Source organism: Microtus oregoni, unplaced genomic scaffold (assembly GCF_018167655.1).
Source record: "Microtus oregoni isolate MIOR12 unplaced genomic scaffold, Mior012 000044F_000, whole genome shotgun sequence".
In the NCBI taxonomy this organism is placed as follows: Eukaryota; Metazoa; Chordata; class Mammalia; order Rodentia; family Cricetidae; genus Microtus; species Microtus oregoni.
The window spans coordinates 63536-85051 of NW_024543211.1; the positions used below are offsets into that span (position 1 = coordinate 63536).

The following is a 21516-nucleotide window of genomic DNA, read 5'->3' on the forward strand; positions in this document are numbered from 1 at the left end:
CACAAATGCCATTCCAATGTGTAGCCAAAACTTTCACAAAAAATCTGAAATAACTTGGAAAAAATTCTGAACACCCAAAAACATAGTCAAATGCAATGTCTTTGTAACTGCCTTTTCTTTGGTGGGCTATGCTTGCTAGCAGTGACCAGAGGCTTGCCTCCTTCAACCAAGGGCTTCATGACTCAGCATTAGCAACAAATCAAGCAGCTCCCTTAACAGATTCTAAGTTTACTGTTTGTGTGTCTTCTTTCTCTATCCGACCTGAGGGCTCAGGTCATGCACCTGCTGGCCACTTTCCCTGTATTTCTGTAAATCAAAAAATGTGTGGAGCCCTGATTTAATTCTCTAGGACAGACACCCACAGGTATCAAGGTCATGCATTTGTTTGTGGCTCCAGCCCATGTCTGGTCTGTTATTCAACATGACGGCATCTTGAATAATTTCTGGGCAGCATTACTGGGAATTACCTCCAACTCCTTCCCGGAAATGTCCTTTCTTAGTCAGTACCACTGATCTACTTGATTACCACACACTAGACCCTATAAAAATTTACCACAAAGTTCTGGAGTCAAAGATATGGTTGCTGACTTCTACTGTGGAATGCTCTATATCTCCTGTTTTTAATTGTATCTGATTTATTGATAGTTCAGAATGATGAATTAGTTAAATGCATGATGGTTAATTGTGTTCTATAAACAAAAGTTGGGATAAGTGAAATTTGTAATGTGTAAGCATACAAAAGTGACTTTATTTTTACTGTCACCAATAGTTGGTGCCACCAATAAATGAAAACAAGGTGGTTGTACTTCCTGGCCAACCAAGAACCACTCATATTTTATGAACATAAGATCCATAATTTAAGTTTTTTTTATTTCTAAGACAGGTTACCTCCACATAGCCATGGATGCCAGGAATTTATTTTGGGGAATATGCTGGCCTTACTGAGATCAGCCCAGCCCACACTCCTGTGTGTTGTAATTATAGCCATACAATTCTATGTCCAGGTGAAATATGTGTTTTTAAATGCACTGAATTTTAATTTTAATTGAATTGAATCAGAGAAATAAATAATAAAATAAGATATAAAATGGAGCATCATTGTTTTGATGAATAGCAATGTTTCTTGCAATTCTATAATTTAAATGGCCAAATTATTTCATATGGTCTCAGTAATTTGTTACTTTCTTTGCATTGTTAATTCCATCTGTTTAAAATTGTTTGGAGTGTTTGTGTGAATACACCTGTGCCATGATGTGTATGTAGCACTGACAGGAAAGCTAGCAGGGGTCAATAATCTACTTCCGCTTTGTGAGTTCTAGTGATTAAACCTATGGAGATATTTGCCTACAAATGACCTCAATGGCACTTCTTTGGGTTTGAAAATTATTCATGAATGAATGAGCTGTTGGAGGAGTGTCTATGGGTAACTGCTAATGTAAAGAAATATGAGAAAACTTGTAAAGGTATTGTGCATAACCCAGAGATAGATCCCAGGTCATCAGACTTAGCAGCAATGATCTTTACTAAATGAGGCAAATTTCCTGGTGTATAATTTTGGTTTTGAAAAAGTGTTATAAATAAATGTCTACTCCTCAAAATGAACATATTTTACTAGTGTAATATTTATTCAAATTGAATTTGAGCACCACTGAAATGGTTCAGTGGGAAAGCACTGTTGGGAGCAAGACTAGAAATCTTACCTCAATTCCTGTAGAACCTCAAGCTATGGAATTACATAGACAGATGTTTGCTGATTCTCATAAATTATTACATCCATATCAGATAAATAAAAATACTTCTTTGAATACACACATCAAGTATTTAATGTTTCTTATAATTTTTATCAGTCATTTTAAAATTAACATTGTTAAATTCTCTTGAAAAAACAGCACATTGGTAGTTCATCATCTACCCTTGGACTTGTACTCATGAGTTCAAATGTATCCCTGAATCATTACTGATATCCAAGATAAGATGGATATCAAACAACAAAATTTCAATGAAATACTTGTGAAAAGAAAAAATCAAAACCAGAAAGATAAATCACCACTGTTTTATGAAAGTATGCTTAAACATGGCCTGATATTTCAATAACCATTGAGAAAAATTATATGATAAGGGCTCCATTACATACATTACAGCAGAAATACCTATCACAAGGTACAGGCACAACAGAAGATGAAAAAGTCGTAGAAGGAATATAAAGTCTACAAATTAAACTTCACTAAATGGATTTGCCACACGTACAGCACACTCTAGTGACTACCTCAAATGCGTAAAAATAGAAACCACAATGCAATTATCTCCTCTATCAGTTTTGAATGAACATGGTATGTAATTTACTTCTTGCAAGGCTATGATAAAAAATTATTTTTCTTGAAGCTAAAGAAATCTGTGATGTTTAAAGCCATTAACATTTTTTTCATGAATATGAACTTTTTCATTCTGAGTTTGTTCCTAGCTCAGAGTTAAAAGTGAGCTAAATAGAATTTAAAACATTTACAACACTAGTTAGTTCCAGGACAGGCTCAAAGCTACAAAGAAACCCTGTCTTGAAAAACAAAACAAAAGACCAAAGTACCCATCCATAAATCCTTATACCTTAATTACTTAGGTCTTGCAATTGAAGAAGTATAAAATCTAAAAGAGTTACATTATCATTCAACTTCACAACTCAAGAGTTACAGTTCTGAAGGGAAAGATACCCTTACTGCCTGAAGTCAGGAAACACCTACAGTTGTGAAGAGAAGGGTGCCACACTAGATGAGGCAATGATGTTCCTCTCTGAGAGAGAGGATCCGCTCAATTCTTCTAAGAGAGTTTCCCAGCAGAAATGTCTGTTACTGATCTGCTCTACTCCCCTAATGAAGTGCCTCAAAAGAGGTGTCCATTGCTGCTGTGCTCCTCTGGGTTAAATGACTTTCCAAGTAGAAGTATCAATTATGTCTCAATTCAACTCCACTAGGGAGTTTCTGATCCATTCCAGTGAAAGAAGTTCTTCACAGAAACCTCAGTCAGGAGATTTATATGGGAGGGAAGAGAGTGACTGCCTCTGCCAAGGTGGAAAGAAACAGCTGCTAACTGAATGAGCAATATGAATTATATAGGGCTTCTTAAAACCAGATCTAAGGAGATTTTGAAGGTGGAAATTTGTCAGATTTCAGTCCCTGAGTTTGAACAAGCTGAGACATGGGCAGAATTCTGTGCTCAGAGATTGGTTGCTTTGGTGCTCAGTTGAACAAGGGAAGAGTGTTTCTTTGGCTCTGGATTGAGAGCAAAAGTGTGTTTTCTTCACTGGCCCTTTTTATTTTTTTGGTTCTGTTTTCAGGGTGATATTGTTTCGATAACCAGTTCTAGATTTAGAGATAAAGTGTTTTACTTTAGATTTCATTTCAGGATCAGGATGTGTTTCTTTGACTAGCCTTTTCTCCTACCCATATGATTTCATAAATTCAAGAATTAGCTTTTGTTCATTAGTTTGCTGTTGCAAACAAAATAAAGAGGTATCATAATGAACAGATCATTGACATGATTAAATTTTTTTCTACAGAACGAATGTTGTTAGTTAGCTGACTGTAAGGATCTTAAAACATAATTTAGAATAAGCCCTTAGGTTCTTCTTTAGGTAACCAAAGGATATTGTAATTTGCACAAGCTTTATCAGATGTATACACAAAAAGATTTACTCCTGTATAAAGTACAAAACATTACCATAATGGATATATTCAGAGAGTTTCACTGCAGTATGATTTTTAAAAAATCTTTTTGAAGAGTGTACTCATTAAATTCATAGTTTCTTTCCAGGATGGATTGTTTAATGTATTTGGAGATTATTGTGACAAAGGATTAACCACATAGATTCCATTTACGGTTTCTATCCTGTAGGTGTACATATATGCATTTGAAGATGAATAAGACATGAAAAGGCTTTATCATGCTGATTTCATTCAGTTTCTTGTTCTTTTAAGCCTTTGAAGATTACTGTGCTTTACCACATGAAATACATCCATCGGGTTTCTCTCTTTTGTGTGTTCTTTTATGCCTTTGAAGATGACTGTGCTGTGCAACGCTCTTACCACACTGATTAAGTTCATAGAGTTTCTATCTAGAGTGAGATATTTTATGCCTTTTAAGAGTACTGCGAGCTGCAAATGCCTTCCCACACTGATTACATTCATAGGGTTTCTCTCCAGTATGTGTTCTTTTATGGTTTTGAAGATTACTGTGAGATGCAAAGGCCTTGCCACACTGATTACATACGTATGGTTTCTCTCCAGTGTGTGTTCTTTTATGGCATTGAAGAACAATGTACTGTGAAAAAGCCTTACCACATTCATTACATTCATAGGGTTTCTCTCCAGTATGTATTCTTTTATGTACTTGAAGAGTACGATAAGCTGCAAAGGCCTTACCACACTCATTACATTTATAGGGTTTCTCTCCAGTATGTGTTCTTTTATGGTTCTGAAGATTATTGTGAGATGCAAAGGCCTTCCCACACTCTTTACATTCATAGGGTTTTTCTCCAGTATGTGTTCTTTTATGGCTTTGAAGATTACTGTGAACAGCAAAGGCATTGCCACACTGATTACATTCATACAGTTTCTCTCCTGTATGTGTTCTTTTATGGTTTTGAAGAGTACCGTGAGTTGCAAAGGCCTTTCCACACTCATTGCATTCATAGGGTTTCTCTCCAGTATGTATTCTTTTATGGCATTTCAGATTACTGTGAAATGCAAAGGCCTTCCCACACTCTTTACATTCATAGGGTTTCTCTCCAGTATGTGTTCTTTTATGCTTTTGAAGATTACTGTATTGTGCAAAGGCCTTACCACACTCATTACATTCATAGGGTTTCTCTCCACTATGTGTTCTTTTATGGTTTTGAAGATTACTGTGTCGTGCAAAGGCCTTACCACACTGATTACATTCATAGGGTTTCTCTCCAGTATGTGTTCTTTTATGGTTCTGAAGATTATTGTGAGATGCAAAGGCTTTCCCACACTCATTACATTCATAGGGTTTTTCTCTAGTATGTGTTCTTTTATGGTTTTGAAGATTACTGTGAACTGCAAAGGCCTTGCCACACTGATTACATTCAAATAGTTTCTCTCCTGTATGTGTCGTTTTATGGTTTTGAAGAGTACCGTGAGCTGCAAAGGCCTTACCACATTCATTACATTCATAGGGTTTCTCTCCAGTATGTATTCTTTTATGTACTTGAAGAGTACTTTGAGCTGCAAAGGCTTTACCACACTGGTTACATTCATAGGGTTTTTCTCCAGTATGTGTTCTTCCATGGTATTGAAGAGCATTATGCCGTGCAAAGGCCTTACCACATTGATTACATTCATAGGGTTTCTCTCCAGTATGTGTTCTTTCATGGCTTTGAAGAGTACTGCGGTAAGCATAGGCCTTACCACACTGATTACATTCATAGGGTTTCTCTCCAGTATGTGTTCTTTCATTCCATTTAAGGTGCTTGTCATATGTCAAGGATTTATCACATTGAAAATTTACTGAAGGTTTCTCTCCAGTTTGAATTCTTTCACTCCTGTAAGAATAATTGGCACATGTAAAAGCTTTACTACATTGAATACACTGTTGTGCCTACACATTTCTATGAATTTTATAATATGTTCCAATTCTAAAGAGGAATCAGATACTATGTTTTTGTAAGTCTGTCTAAACTCATGTTTTGCTCTTTGATTAGGCACTGCTTTGCAACTTGAAAGATACCTCCAATGGCAAATCCCTTTCTTTTATGGCTTACCTTTTTATAGTCACAGAATCTTTTTTTCTATGATAATTTACACAAAGGCGAAGAGAACTGGATAAACTCAGAGCTTTAACATTCATGAATTCTCCTATACCATGAACCATATTACATATGTTATGTGAACTAGGACACCCAACAGTATTTGCACAGTTCTAGAACTCATAGGGCTTCTTGCAGTGAGAGTTTGTTCATATATTAACAGTGATGGTGGAAAACCAATTAATTGTATAATTTAATCCAATTCAACAAGTATACTCAACATGGGGACTATTGGTTATCTAATTATTCTTAGAGAGTGGGATGCTACATCTCTCTATATCCCTATGCTCATATTCTTGTATCAAGAGTAACCTATGGTATACATAGTAAAGAAGAATTTCAATTAAAATATTTTCACGTTGAGTTCTAAGGGAACTTGCTGTTCCTCACAGACTTATGGTATAGATAAAGGTTTCTGCAGAACAACTGCCAATGATTCAACTCTAACTGCTTCTCTCACTAAACTTAGCACAGTCACAAGAAGTGTACAAGGAATACAAGATTTACTATGGGCTATTGGTTTAGTAAATAATTTTGCAGATATACTTATCATTGCTTCAATGTGTGTACTTTTATATTATCAGTAGCAAAAAGAAATTTATTTGCAGATCTACAACAAAGCTCTCATGGTGCTATGCCTTAAAAAGTATCATCTGTTATCAGCTTGCACATGAAAATTACCTTTCATGTCTTCTAGAAAATTGACAATGTTCTTCACTATTATGGTCTCCCCAAATGCATTCTAAAATATAATACCAGAAAATATATGTTAAGTTATTGAAAATTATGCAATATTTAAACTGTTATCTCAAGGGAGCCTTAGAACTATGACTGCTTTATTCAACTCATTCTTATTCTTTCTAAATCAAATTACAGAAGAACATCATTAAACAAGAAAAAATTATCCCCTTATTTTGAAACATGAAGAAAATTCATTTTTACCTATAGTAGTGAGGTTCCTGTAGGTCTCCAGCATCACATCTTTGTAGAGATTCTTCTGGGAAGGATCCAGCAAATTCCACTCTTCCCGAGTAAAGTTGATATGCACATCATCATAGGTCACTGCCCTCTAAAATATTTCAGTCACATGTATAATAGAAAGCATGATGGTGACAACATCGTAAATGTATACTTCTTTGACTGTATAGTCATAAAATTCTGGTATTATTCCAAGACACAGACAATCACTTTAGAAGGAAATTGAATAGGAGATTCACCTCTGTCATTTCTGTACCCTTTGAATGGGATATCACCTCACAAAAGAACTATTAATAGAGAGACAAAGGAAATAGATCAACAGGACATAGTGCACATGAGAAAATTGTATGAAGAAATACTAATCACAAAAAAAATACAGTAGACAAACTGGGTGTATTGACTCAGGCCTTTAAACTCAGAATTTCTGAAGCACAGGTGGATATATTTTCCTGGTTTGAATGTCAGCCAAGTCTATGGAATCATGTCCAGGACAGGTGGAAGTATACATTAAGACACTGTATCCATTGAATAAAATCAATGAAAGAACAAATGAAAGAATTCAGAGATGTTTACTCAAGTTCCTACAAAGAATGATGCATGGCCTTTTTCTCTGTGAGGTCCTTGGAGCCCAGCAAGAGGCCCTGCTTCCATACTGAGGATAAAGGTCTTGGAGAGAATAGGGATACAATGATCATATCTGGATATAATATAAGCAATATACAGCAAGCTGACAGCTAACATCAAATTAAATGGAGAGAAACTCAAAGCCATTCCACTAAAATCAGGATCAAGACAAGGCTGTCCACTCTCACCATATCTCTTCAATGTGGTGCTTGAAGTTCTAGCAATAGCAATAAGACAACATAAGGAGATCAAGGGGATTCAAATTGGAAAGGAAGAAGTTAAATTTTCGTTATTTGCAGATGATATGATAGTGTACATTAGTGATCCCCAAAACTCTACCAGAGAATGTCTACAGCTAATAAATACCTTAAGTTATGTGGCAGGATACAAGATCAACTCAAAGAAATCAGTAGCCCTCCTATACACAAAAGATAAAGAAGTGGAGAGGGAAATCAGAGAAATATCACCTTTAATGATAGCCACAAATAGCATAAAATATCTTGGGGTAACTCTAACCAAGGAAGTGAAAGATCTCTTTGACAAAAACTTTAAGTCTTCCAAAAAAGAAATTGAAGAGGAGACCAGAAAATGGAAGGATCTGCCATGCTCTTGGATTGGTAGGATCAACATAGTAAAATGGCATTTCTACCAAAGGCAATCTATAGATTCAGTGCAATCCCTATCAAAATCCCAACAAAATTCTTCACAGATCTTGAGAGAACAATAATCAACATTATATGGAAAAAACAAAAAACCCAGGATAGCCAATACAATCCTATACAATAAAGGAACTTCCAGAGGCATGACCCTCCTAACATCAAACTCTACAGCAATGAAAAAAAGCTTGGTATTGGCTGGATGCTGATGGCATATGCCTTTAATCCCAGCACTCAGGAGGCAGGGCAGGTGGATCTCTGTGAGTTCAAGATGAGCCTAGTCCACAAGAGTTAGTTCCAGGACAGGCCCCAAAGCTACAGAGAAACCCTATTTTGAAAAAAAAAAAAAACAAAAGCAAAAAAAAAAAAATAAGCTTGGTATTGGCATAAAAACAGAGACGTTGCCGGGCAGTGGTGGCGCATGCCTTTAATCCCAGCACTTGGGAGGCAGAGGCAGGTGGATCTCTGAGTTCGAGACCAGCCTGGTCTACAAGAGCTAGTTCAAGGACAGGCTCCAAAACCACAGAAAAACCCTGTCTCGAAAAACCAAAAAAAAAAAAAAAAAAAAAAGACGTTGACCAATGGAATTGAATTGAAGACACAGCTATTAACCCACAAACTTAAGAACACCTGATTTTTGACAAAAAGCTAAAATTATACAACGGAAGAAAGAAAGTATCTTTAACAAATGGGGTTGGCATAACTGGATGACAACCTGTAAAAGAATAAAAATAGATCCATGTTCGTCACCATTAACAAAACTCAAGTCCCAATGGATTAAAGATCTCAATATCAATCCGAACACAATGAACCTGATAGAAGAGAAAGTGGGAAGAAGCCTGTAATACATGGGCACAGTAGACCACTTCCTTCGTAAAACCACAGTAGCACAGATAATAAATGGCACATCCTGAAGCTGAGAAGCTTCTGTCTCTTGACAGTAACATCTTGTAAAACATGAAAACTAGTTACATATTGCCAATATAGAATGGCACATAATCCCATTAACATTCCAGGAGAGAAAGATGGAGACACAGTGAGGGAAGACTGGACCATGGAAAGACTGAAGTAGAGCAGGATAAACATCAAATCCTGTAGCTCCCTTGTCAGATGTATGGCTTCAGTTTCAAATAGCTTAAACGGTCCTGTCCTTGCGACTTCTCATGCATTTCTCTCTTTGGTAACTTCCACTCCCTATAAGCAGCTAGGTTTCCATGGAAGTTGTGTCATAACTTAGGTATCTTAACATCTTTGGGCTCAAAATGAAAATCCAGTGTGTTGTGAAATAACATCTCTAATTGTGTTTACTTGTTTATGCTGTAGAACTTTTGATTTAATGATGCAAAGAAGTGCTGCCATTTTTTATGCTGCATTGGTTTAGCTCTGTGAAGTTGTGATACTTTGCCTATCTAAAATACCTGGTTTATATGGAAAAGAACTGAAGGACCAAGAGAACGACAAGAAAGCATAGAGAGGGCTGGCAGCCAAAGAGAATAAAAGAAAGGAGAACTCTGGGATGAAAAAGTGAAGACAAGGCAAGAAAAGGAGAGAACAACAGGAGACATTCACCTAGCTACACAGCAAATGATGGAGTCAGAAATAAAGAAGGGAATACAGAATAGAGAAAGATGAAGGCCAGAGTGAAAAGATAGAAAGAAAAAATTAAGTTTAAAATAACCATCCTTGAAAGAAGCCAAAGCAAAGCAAGGTCAGACATTTATAAGAAAACATAAGCCAGCCGGGCGGTGGTGGCGCACGCCTTTAATCCCAGCACTCGGGAGGCAGAGGCAGGAGGATCTCTGTGAGTTCAAGACCAGCCTGGTCTACAAGAGCTAGTTTCAGGACAGGCTCCAAAACAACAGAGAAACCCTGTCTCGAAAAACCAAAAAAAAAAAAAAAAAAAAAAAAGGAAAGAAAACATAAGCCTCCATGTGTGAGATTTATTTGATAAATGGGTAGCAGATTCTCAATAGAGAAAGAAGTAAAAGAAAACAACCAACAATGCCAGGCTTCAATCCTCAGAGCTCCATGCAATGAACTCTCACTGTCTCCTCTCTGGGCTTCTAACTCTGCATAACATAGATGCCTGCAACAATGATAAACTGTAACCATAAACTAAAAATTCATGATCTTAAATTTTGATTCTTTCTTGTTTCCAAGAGCAACACATAGGGGTGATGCTGAAAAGTGTGATTTCTTATTTGTGAAGGACACTAACAAGCTTGGACCACAGGTGCAGAAAGTTTTGAAACAAGTAGCTTCCTGCCAGGTGGTGGTGGCGCATGCCTTTAATCCCAGCACTCGGGAGGCAGAGGCAGGTGGATCTCTGTGAGTTTGATACCAGCCTGGTTTACAAGAGCTAGTTCCAGGACAGGCTCCATAACCACAGAGAAACCCTGTCTCCAAAAACAAAAACAAACAAAAAAAAAAGAAGTAGCTTCCTGAGACTATGAATCACTTTGCTCATACCTTCCCTAAATTGAAGTTTTCTGTGGCCAGAGTCTTATGCTTGTGGCACCTTGATAAGCTTCCATTCCATAGCATGGGCCTTCTCTATAATGGTGATAAACACCTTGAAAATCCCTGCCTATCTCAACACATGACTGCTGTCTGAAACTACCTTCTCATTTTTATTAATTTTTGCTCACTTGTTTTTTCCACTGTGCACCTGAATAAGCCATCAGTGATAACCTTTGAACATATTCAATGTTCCATTTAAGAAATTAGCTCATTATTTTTTAATTCTGTCTTACTCAATTTATAGAGCACAGGCAGAGGAAGAAAGATTTGAGCCAAAATATCACACAAACGACCTCAGGATTAATTTTTTTTCTGGAGTTTATTTCCAACTGAAATCCTATGACCACAATACTCAATTTCTGCCATTATTCCTAACATTTATTTCCATTTTCCTGGTCCTAGACTAACAGCTAATTATGTTCAGGATTCTATACTTCTGTACCCTTTGAATAAGATATCACCTTACAAGAGAAATGTCTATTAACAGAGAGAGGCAAGGAAGCAGATCAATGTACACAGTACACATAAGAAAACTGAAACTGAATGAAGAATTACTAACTACTAAAAGGAAAAATAAGATGAAAAATTGGGTGTATTGACTCATTGTATAGTATGAGAGAAGAATAAATTTTAAAAAAAGGAATATGAGTACAGTTAGGGTATTTGACCAAGGTAAGACTAAAACTTATCAGGGCAAACAATGAATCATGTAGGTCTGTCTCAGGCTGTTAGGACTTCATTCTCAAAGGGCTTACATAGTTCTATTCCTGTAGATGTCTCTCTTTTGCTGCTTCCACTCCCTGTATGAAGCTCTTTATGGCATATGTCTCATAGCTTGGTATCTCAACATCCTATCATCGCATCATACAACTGTGGCTCCATTTTTACAAATTCATTCAGTAAACTCTCACAGAATCTTAACTGAGTTTCCAACTCTGCAAAACAGATTGGTGCAACAGTGCTGAAGCGAACTTCAGAAGAAGATTCTATCACTTATAGATTGTGCATCTTTCTTGTTTCCAGTACAAGTATAACATGTGTTATCGCCCAAATTTGGCTTCTGACTTGTGGTAGACAACAGAGGTGGGATTAGGTGTTCAAGCAATTCTCAATTACTTAGCATGAGGCAAGCTTAAGCCACAGAAGACATTGCTCTACAAAGAAATCAACAATCAACATCACTTAAAAAATGGAATGAAACTATTAATGACCTAGAAACATTGGAGAAGAGAAAAAATAGAGATAGTTGTTTCTATTCTGATCTCAAGAGAGAGACCACTCTCCACATGCAAATATTTTTCCTGCAGTGGATATTCAGTTTCCTGACTCAAATGTGTAACTTTGAAACTGAGGTGCTACAATCATTTAATTTAAGATTTTGAAGGTGTCATACAGGACAACAAGGTCATTGCCCTGGAGAGGAAAAGTCTGGGACCAAAGCCACTTATGTCAGGGTAAGATAGCTAGTCTTGGAAAGGAATTTCTGAAAGCCTGAAACTACGGTTGTTTAGAACTGATAGGACTTCCCCAGAGAGAATTCACTCTACACATTTGAGAGATCAATAAATAAGTCTCTATGATTATATGGTACACCCATCTCTAGATGCAGCTCGAAGAGAAGCCAGGCTAGAAGAGATTCTGCATTCCACATGTTGCCATCTTTGCATCTTTTAGGTTCAGGCTCCACACTCTGAACACTTTAAATAGGAACAGAAGACTGCAAGCCTATACCAATCCCTCTTCATTTCTAAGTTCCCAAATAAAAGCCAGAAAGATTAGCAGACACTTATTAACTGCTATTTTTCTTTCTCATTGATAAGTCAAGGCCAAACCTGGAAGGAGTTACAGGACTGTCTTCCCAGCATTGGGCTGCAGAGGCAGGATTAGGTGTTGAAAATAATTCTCAATTACACAACATGAAGCAAGCCTAAGCTACAGGAGACAGTGCTCTACAAAGAAATGAACATAACTTGAAAGAAATGAAATAAAACTACTAATGACTTAGAAACATTAGAGAACAGAAACAAATAGAGAAAAGAGCAGCAATACACTTAAAGAAAGTATTTGAAACTGATACCAAAAAGTGATTTTTGAAGTGATGATAATAATGTACTTTTAAGATTAAATAAAATTTTCTATAATAACTTTGAAAAAAGAGAAGGCCCTTCCCTAGGGGAGGGGATGTCATTAATAAGAGGTAGATTGATGGTGCCCATATACATATGTTGGCTGCTGAGATCTGTAACTTGACACATAGAGTTAGTCAATGGCCTGTTTTTCAAATCACTGAGCCGAAATAACTGTGTCAAGCAAGATCAATCATATCTGCAGAGGATAGTTGCCTATTTGCTAATTCAATATTTCTTGACTCAAGACAACCTTCCCAATATGTATAGCACACAATCTAGTCTGTGTTCATTCACATGACATTAATTTAAATATGCTAGCAAATTACAAATCACTCCTGCTACCACAATCAGGCCCTTTTTCATAGTGGTGGCTCCAACAGCTGATTGCCTATGCTGTGCCTCCTGAAGTGCACACAATAATCTATTCTTTCTACTGTGGTCTGAAGACAGAAATAATACTGCATATGCAAATCCTTTCCCTGCAAATGCATTTGACTGTAACTACATGACTCAAATGCATAATTTTATTCATTTTGTTTTTGTTTTTTGAGACAGGGTTTTTCTGTAGTCTTGGTGTCTGTCCTGGAACTAGTTCTTGTAGACCAGGCTATCCTTGAATTTACAGAGACCTGCCTGCCTCTGCCTCCTGAGTGCTGGGATTAAAGGCATGCACCACCACTGCCCAGCAAATACATAATTTTAAAATTGTGTGTTGGTTTAGTCATTTAAGTATTTTGAAGGTGTAATATAGAGGACACTCAAGGTCACTGCTGTGTAAGGCAGCAGACAGGGACCAAGGCCACCTGAGTCAACATAACACAACTTGTCTCAGAAACAATATTTCTATCAGGATGGAAATGAAACTCTTCTAGAATTAATATGCCTTTTCACTGAGATATCACATCACACACAGGAGATTAATGAAAAAAAATCTCTTTAATAACAGTATGCATCAATCTCTGTCCAATGCTCAAGTGGAACCAGGTTAGACAGATTTTGCATTCAATATATGCTGTTATCTTTTAAGTATCTCTTAGGCACTTCGTCCAGATTATACTTTGTTTTTTTTAAGGATTTATTTATTATGTATACAACAATCTACCTCCATGTATGTCCACAAGCCAGAGGGTACCAGATCTCATTACAGATGGTTGTGAGCCACCATATGGTTGCTGGGAATCGAACTCAGAACCTCTGGAAGAGCAGCAAGTGCTCTCAACCACTGGGCCATCTCTCCAGCCCTTTTTTTTTTTTTTGGTTTTTCGTGACAGGGTTTCTCTGTGGTTTTTGGAGCCTGTCCTGGAACCAGGTCTTGTAGACCAGACTGTTCTTGAACTCACAGAGATCCGCCTGCCTCTGCCTCCCGAGTGCTGGGATTAATGGCATGCGCCACCACTGTGTCCAGATTATACTTTGAAAAATTGAGGTAGCAACAGGCAACATGCTGGTCTAGATATTTAGACAAGAAATATTCCCAGAATATTTTCTTAAGTACGCCAGTGACCTGTTACAGCAGGTCATTCTTCACTGACAGGGTTGTAAGGTGAAGGTCACAGGGGATGAGAAATACTGGACAAGTAAAAAATAAAAAAAGACGGGGGGGTGTTGCAGAAGATATGTCCCATGCTAATAAGCTTCTTATGAAAAATAGCCAGGTGGTGGTAGCATATGCCTTTAATCCCAAGACACAGGGAGAAGAGCCCTATGTTTCTCTGTGAGTTCAAGGCCAGAGAAACACTGTATCAAGAAAAAGAATAGAGGGAGAGAGAGAGAAGATGATGTCTAGCATTTTGTATACTAATTCCTGAGGAGAAATGAAAGAATTATATGAAGTCAGCAGAAACTATCATGCAATGAGACAAATTTAGGAAGAAGCTAGTCCAACAATTCTACACAATGGGTATACAGGGTATTTTGAAATCTTGGCTAAGCGCAGAGCTCCATCTAGTGGGAAGGGTTGGGTTGTCAAGATCTGAAGCAACCCCTCCACAAAGGCCTGGGCACCAGACCATTACCAGCTCCAATGCATATTCCTGGTTTTAGAGAAGGAGCTCTGTTTTATTATCAATACATCAGGTTCTTAGGGAAACTCACAAGGCTTATGTCCCAGGCTGTTACTAGGTCTCCCAAGAATGTCCCTCTTACCTGCCTGAGGTTCTAAATGAAAGCCTTGATTGTTCAGGCCAGTCCTTCACACAACAGTGATTTACATTTCAAATATAGGTCACCTGGTGTCATATAGCCCTTCTGGTAGAACTATGCTTTTCTCAAAAGGAAAACAGGAACTTGAAATCAGACCAGGCCTTATGGTTGGCTGTGACTCTGTAATGCCTCTTTGAGCAGCTTCATAAGAGGTCTGTTTTTTGATATTTGGATGAGCCTAGTGATGTTTATTTATTTACTTTTGACTTTTCGAGACAGGATTTCTCTGTAGCTTTGGAGCCTGTCCTAGAACTTGCTCTTGTAGACTCACAGAGATCCACCTGCCTCGTCCTCAGGATTACAGGGATTAAAGATGTGCACCATCGTTGCCCACCGGCAATTTTTTAAAAAAAATATCAGTGCTGGCTTCTTTGAAATGGTTTGGAGTCAAATATCTGGACAATCCTGATGAACAATGTATACCTGGGCATTCTAATCTCTACCAGCCCTCATTAGCATATACTTAGCTTTTGGGTGTTTTAGACACAGTCCTCCCTCTGCTAAATTCTACTTTGTGAGACTTAATTATTTCAAACGCATTGGTAAATCCTTTGTATTTCCAATTCTACTATTCTACATTATCGTATAGTAGTGGAGACCTACCCAACATGTGAGATGTATTTGATAACCTCCACAGATTTAAATATAAATGGAGATTACATTTAAAGGTTAAATGCAAAGTGCTCAATATTGAAACTATGTTGAAGAAACTAGGCCTCTCTGAGCTTGGCAACTTGTTTCCGTGAATGCATCGACCCTGCTGAAGTTGACTACAAAAGTGTTTTTAAACACAGCTTCCTGCTCCCAATACTTTAAGCAGATTGAGTCAGAGCAAAATTATACACAGGCCTGCCCCTAGACTCATGAGTTTAGCAGGGACCATGAGGGACTTCACAGTACAGGGACTATGGCGGCAGGTTTCCATGCAGATGACGGAAGGACACACCATAGTGTTTTCCGCACCTCGCCCTCTGCTCCTCCCCATCAGAAGACCGCGTTCCCTCACTCACCATGTTGTGCTTCTCCATTTTGCCAAAGTTCTCAGCTCATCATCTCCCTGCAACAGCAACTGCACCCGAGAACAGGAATCTACTGGCACCAGCTCCTCTTCAAAGCCAAGACTGAAGGCGGCTGCCCGGAAGAGACCTGCACTGCTTCTGACTGACAGATCACCTGGAGTGCATGATTGGCTAGTGAGTCCTGAGTGGCAAAAGCACCACCCATATAGGGGTACAGTGTGCTAAAAGAGACAGAATACTGGCTCCTGTCCATTCCATTCACCCCAACAGAGAACTTCTCCAGATTTGAGAATACATGCATTTAATAGCACTGGCCCCTGGCTACTAAAGTGATCAATGTCATCTTCTAGCTCTCCAGAGGAACTTTCCTTTCTTCCTGTTGGATGCAATGGTGACTAGCTAGCTTGTACTGTGCACTGTACTAGGTGGATCCAGCAATTTCCTGTCCAGCAGGGGTAAGGATGCCTAGAACACTAACAACTAAAGAGAGTTTCTTTTTTCTTGTGATGTTGTGAAATCAAAGCACTACTTTATTGAATGAGTTATTTTACACAATATGAACATCAATATAATTACAATTGTAAAAAAAACTTTATAAGAATGGACTGATTTTTCAGATTTCCAAATCAGAGTTGACTATACACTTACACAGAATTGTCTTTGCATGAAGCCCAAAGGGAACAGCATAAAAATGAGTGTTTCTGTAGCCCCTTTATTTTTGCTGATCAACAGTTTGTTTACAAAAAGCAGCTGCAGCCTGGCGGTGCTGGCGCACGCCTTTAATCCCAGCACTCGGAAGTCAGAGACAGGCGGATCTCTGGGAGTTCGAGGCCAGCCTGGTCTACAAGAGCTAGTTCCGGGACAGGAACCCCCCCCCCCCCCCCAAAAAAAAGCTACAGAGAAACCCTGTCTCGAAAAATAAAACAAAAAAAAAGAAAGAAAAAAAAAAAAAGCAGCTGCAGGATTGTTACCTAGGTCTGAGACAGTAGAAGAGTCAGGTCTGGCATTTGTGTCCTACAGACTGTGCAGGTGTATATTAAGGCAGCTTTGGTAGCAGCCTTTTGGTCGTGTCCTTGTTTCTTCTTTTGTCCAGTCTGCTGCTTGGCATTTTTCTGCTGAGACTGAATCTTCTGCTGTCCACGACCCATATCCGGGCCTGGCGGGCCGGTGTGGCGTCCGAGAGACCGCTCAGTGCGAGAGGAGCCTGGCAGGACGAGCAGGGAAGGAAGGGACGCGCCCCGCAGCGCAGCGCTCGGGGCCTCCGCCAGCCACCGAGGAGGGACCGAGCAGAACCGGGAGCACAACAGACCGCGTCCCGCACACCCGCCGCAGCGCGCGCCCGCTGCTCCTGAGCACGAAGCAGGCCCGTCGCTCGTGCCCGCGCACGCTGCCGCCGCCGCCGCGCTCCCAGCAGGTCCCGCCCCTCGCCTTCCTGCCGCGGCTCCACCCCGCCCCTCAAGAAGAGAGTTTTTAAGTTACAAAATGAGCTGGGCAGTGGTGGTGCACGCCTTTAATCCCAGCACTCGGCAGGGGAATCTCTGGGAGTTTGAGACCAGGCTGGTCTACAAGAGCCATTTCCAGGACAGGCTCCAAAACCACAGAGAAACCAAGTCTCGAAAAATAAATAAATAAATAAATAAATAAATAAATAAATAAATAAATAAAAAATAAAGTTACAAAATGAAATATTTGTTCTGTGGCTTCACTCTGAGGTCAGATGAACTGAAGGTACTTTTTACATGGTTTTCACAGGGATTTTACACAACAGGAAGGAGAAAAGCAGGAACCAGGTCTCAAGATGATTGGTCTTTCCCCCATCGGAAAGCTGGATGATGACTCCATTGTTTATGGGTTTTATTCCTTAAATTCGAAGCAAACTCCAGGCGAATGAATAATTATAAAAAGGGTAGTGTTCATGGAAATTTGAATATGTAGAGAATAATGGAGCTAGAAAGAATGACTTCATGAGCACTATTGTCAGCCGGCATATCTTCCTCTATAGTTAGGTGAATAAAATATACAGCTGCAGTATTCAAGATTCTCTACATGAACAGAACAGGTAGAATGATTCTCACCATGGATGTAAAAAGTGAGCTTATTAGAATGTCTTACAAGCTGTGGTCCAGGTAACTTAAGAACAGCTGCTTACCAATGGCAATTGAAGAATCCAATAGATTGCTTCTCAGCCTTTTCTCTAAGATCAAGTGAAGAATCCAGCAGTTGTTCAGCCCACAAACCTTGACTTCTCAGCTCATTTTAAGTAGTCACCAAAATTACAATGACGTAGGCACTAATGCTAGTACAGGAATGAGCTTGGTAGCCAGAGCCAAAGCACAGAGGCAAAAAGAGACTTTTCTTCTTCAAAATACTTTATATGTGACTGCTGCTGCTAGAATGTAAGATGCTGATTGAAGTTGGGTCATAGTTATTGTTTGATTCAGTTTTTTTTTTTTTTTTTGGTGATTTCAAGACTGGATTTTTCTGTGTAATTGTGGAACTGATTCTGTATGCCAGACTCGTCTCAAACTCAGAAAATCCCACTACCTAGTCATCTCTTCCTCATTCAACCAATCATAGGGAATAGACTATAGGTGTATGCTTGACAGCAGAAGGCATTGTAACAGGAGTAGAAACCATTGGAAGTTGGCCATTTCTTCATGTATCTTCCTTGTGTCTTCAGGACCTACGTGGTCCTGATCTCTAATATACCACTCCCATTTGATAACAGGTTGTAGCTGTAAATGTCCTACTTTATAACTTGATAGATCCAGTAATATTCAGCTCATGATGGGCATTTCAAATCACTTGGTAAGGTGGTGACTGCAATGGATTAAGCCACATATGGTTGGTACTTCTAGGTTCTAGGGGTCATGCAGGGGCACACAAGCCCTCAGTCACCTGGGGATGTTAAAGGTTCCCTCCTGCATGATCCACGTATGACTCAGCTAAACCCTTGCCCGCTTCCTTGAGCCCGATCATCTGCATATGATGGAGCCATGTCAACCCCTGTGTGCATGCACCAGGCAGCTTTTAAAATCTAGATGAGCCATCGTCCTCCCTGTCTCTGAACACTAACTTCCCAGGCCTCTACATGCCCCCTCTAATAATCTCCTAAGAGTGTTTCTTGTGTGTTTTGTGCTTCCTTCTTGGTAAGAAAAAATCCTAAGATTGCGCAGCTCTGCTAGCACATAGAAGTTCAATTAGGTGAAATGAAAACAAATCAAAATATCCATCATTTTATTAAGTACAGCACCCTCTAGTGGTTGATCCCATGTTGGGAATCAGGACGGGGGAGCCCATGCAAACTGGGAGCCATGTGTTTCGCCTCTAGGATCCCACCTAAATATGCTGTGGGAGAGGTCCTGACCACAGAACAAATATTTCATTTTGTAACTTTAAAACTCTCTTTAGTTGTTAGTATTCTAGGCATCCTTACATCTGTGAGACAGGAAATTGCTCCACCCACCTAGCACAGTGCACCGTATAAGTCACACAGAATGCTGGAAGAAAAAGGGAAAGTTGCTAGGAGTGCAAGAAGATGACATTGATTGCTTTAGTAGCCAGGGGCCAGTGCTATTAAAATGCATGTATTCTCAGATCTGGAAAGTTCTCTCTTGGGGTGAATGGAATGGACAGGAGCTAGTATTCTGTCTCTTTAAGCACACTGTACCCTATATGGGCGGGGCTCTAGCCACTCAGGACTCACTAGCCAATCAGCACTCCAGATGACCTGCCAGTCAGAAGCAGTGCAGGTCTCTTCCTGGCAGCCGCCTTCAGTCTTGGCTTTGAAGAGGAGCTGGCGCCAGTGGATTCCTGTTCTCGGGTGCAGTTGCTGTTGCAGGGAGATGATGAGCTGAGAACTTTGGGAAAATGGAGAAGCACAACATGGTGAGTGAGGGAATGATGTCTCCTGATGGGGAGGAGCAGAGGGTGAGGTGCGGAAAACACTATGGTGTGAACTCCATGGGCCTGGGTGGGAACCTGCCGCCATATTGCCTGTATTGTGAAGTCCCTCATGGGCCCTGCTAACTCCTGGACCTAGGGGCAGGCCTCTGAATAACTTTGCTCTGTGGCTTCATCTCATTTGAGTCTTGGGAGTGGAAAGCTGCGTGTAAAAACACCTTCCTAGTCAACTTCAACACGTTTCCTGCATTCATGGAAACAAGTTGCCAAACTCAGGGAAGCCTCGTTTCTCCAGTATCTTCTCGATATCGAGCACTTTGCATTTAAGCTTTAACTATAATTTGAATTTATATTTAAATTTGTGGATGTTATCAAAGGCATCTTACATGTCGTGTAGCTCTCCACTACTGTGTCATAATGGAGAAGAGTAGAATTGGTGATACAATAGATTTACCAATGCTTAAAAATTATTTAACTCTCACACAGTAGAATTTATCAGAGGGAGAAATGCGTCTAAAACACCCAAACTGTGAGTCTATGCTAATGAGGGCTGGTAGAGATTAGAATACCTGGGTATACATTGTTTATCGGGATTGTCCAGATATTTGACTCCAAACCATTTCAAAGAAGCCATCACTGAGTTAAAAATAAAAAGTCACTGCTGGGTGGTGGTGGTGCACCCCTTTAATTCCAATACGCTTGAGGCAGAGGCCGGTGGATTTCTATGAGTTCAAGGGCAGCCTGATCTACAAGAGTGAGTTCCAGGACAGGCTCCAAAGATACAGAGAAACTCTGTCTTGAAAAATAAAAAAAAATTACTAGACCCACCCAAATATCAAAGAATAGACCTGTTAACAAGCTGCTCAAGGAGACATTACAGGTCACAACCAACCTTAAGACCTGGCATGCCATAAAGTTCCAGTTTTCTTTTTGAGAGAGGCATAGTTCTGTCAGAAGACCAATATTACCGGTGACATATATTTGAAATGTAAAACAGTGTTGTGTGAAGGACTAGCCTGAGCAATCAAGGCTTTCCTTTAGGACCTCAGGCAGGGAGGAGGGACATTCTTGCTGACCTAGCAACAGCCTGGTACATAAGCCTGTGAGTTTCCCTAAGGATCTGATGTATTGATACTAAAACAGAGCTCTTTCTCTAAAACCAGGACTGTAGTAATAAGGGCAGCGGGGCTGCGTTCCCAGCACCCCAGCCGCCTGCTCAGCTAGCTTATGCCCGAAATAACAACACACAAACTGTATTCATTTAAACACTGCTTGGCCCATTCTCTTCTAGGCTAATTCTCACATATTAATTTAGCCCATTTCTAATCATCTGTGTATGGCACCCCAAGGTGCACTTACCAGGAAGATACTAGCCTATGTCCATCCTGGGTCGGAGCTTCATCCCGGGAGCAGGGCATTGCGTCTCTCAGGCATCTGCTCCCGAGAGGAGAGCTGTCTAGACTGACCTCACTTCCTCTTCCTCCCAGCGTCCTGTTCTGCCTACTCCTCCCACCTATCTTTCAACCAATAAAATGGGCCAAGGCAGTTCCTTTATTAGCCAATGATCTTCCTCCATCACAGGACTGTGTATTGGAGAGCCCATAATGGTTTGGTGCCCAGGCCTTTGTGGAGGGGTTGCTTCAGATCTTGACAACTCAACCTTTCCC

General features: G+C 39.6%; 1 pseudogene; it reads right to left on the reverse strand.

The window, feature by feature from the left end:
* Positions 1–2841: 2841 nt before the first annotated feature.
* LOC121434563 overlaps positions 2842–21516 on the reverse strand; it is a 45001-nt pseudogene continuing 26326 nt past the window's right edge.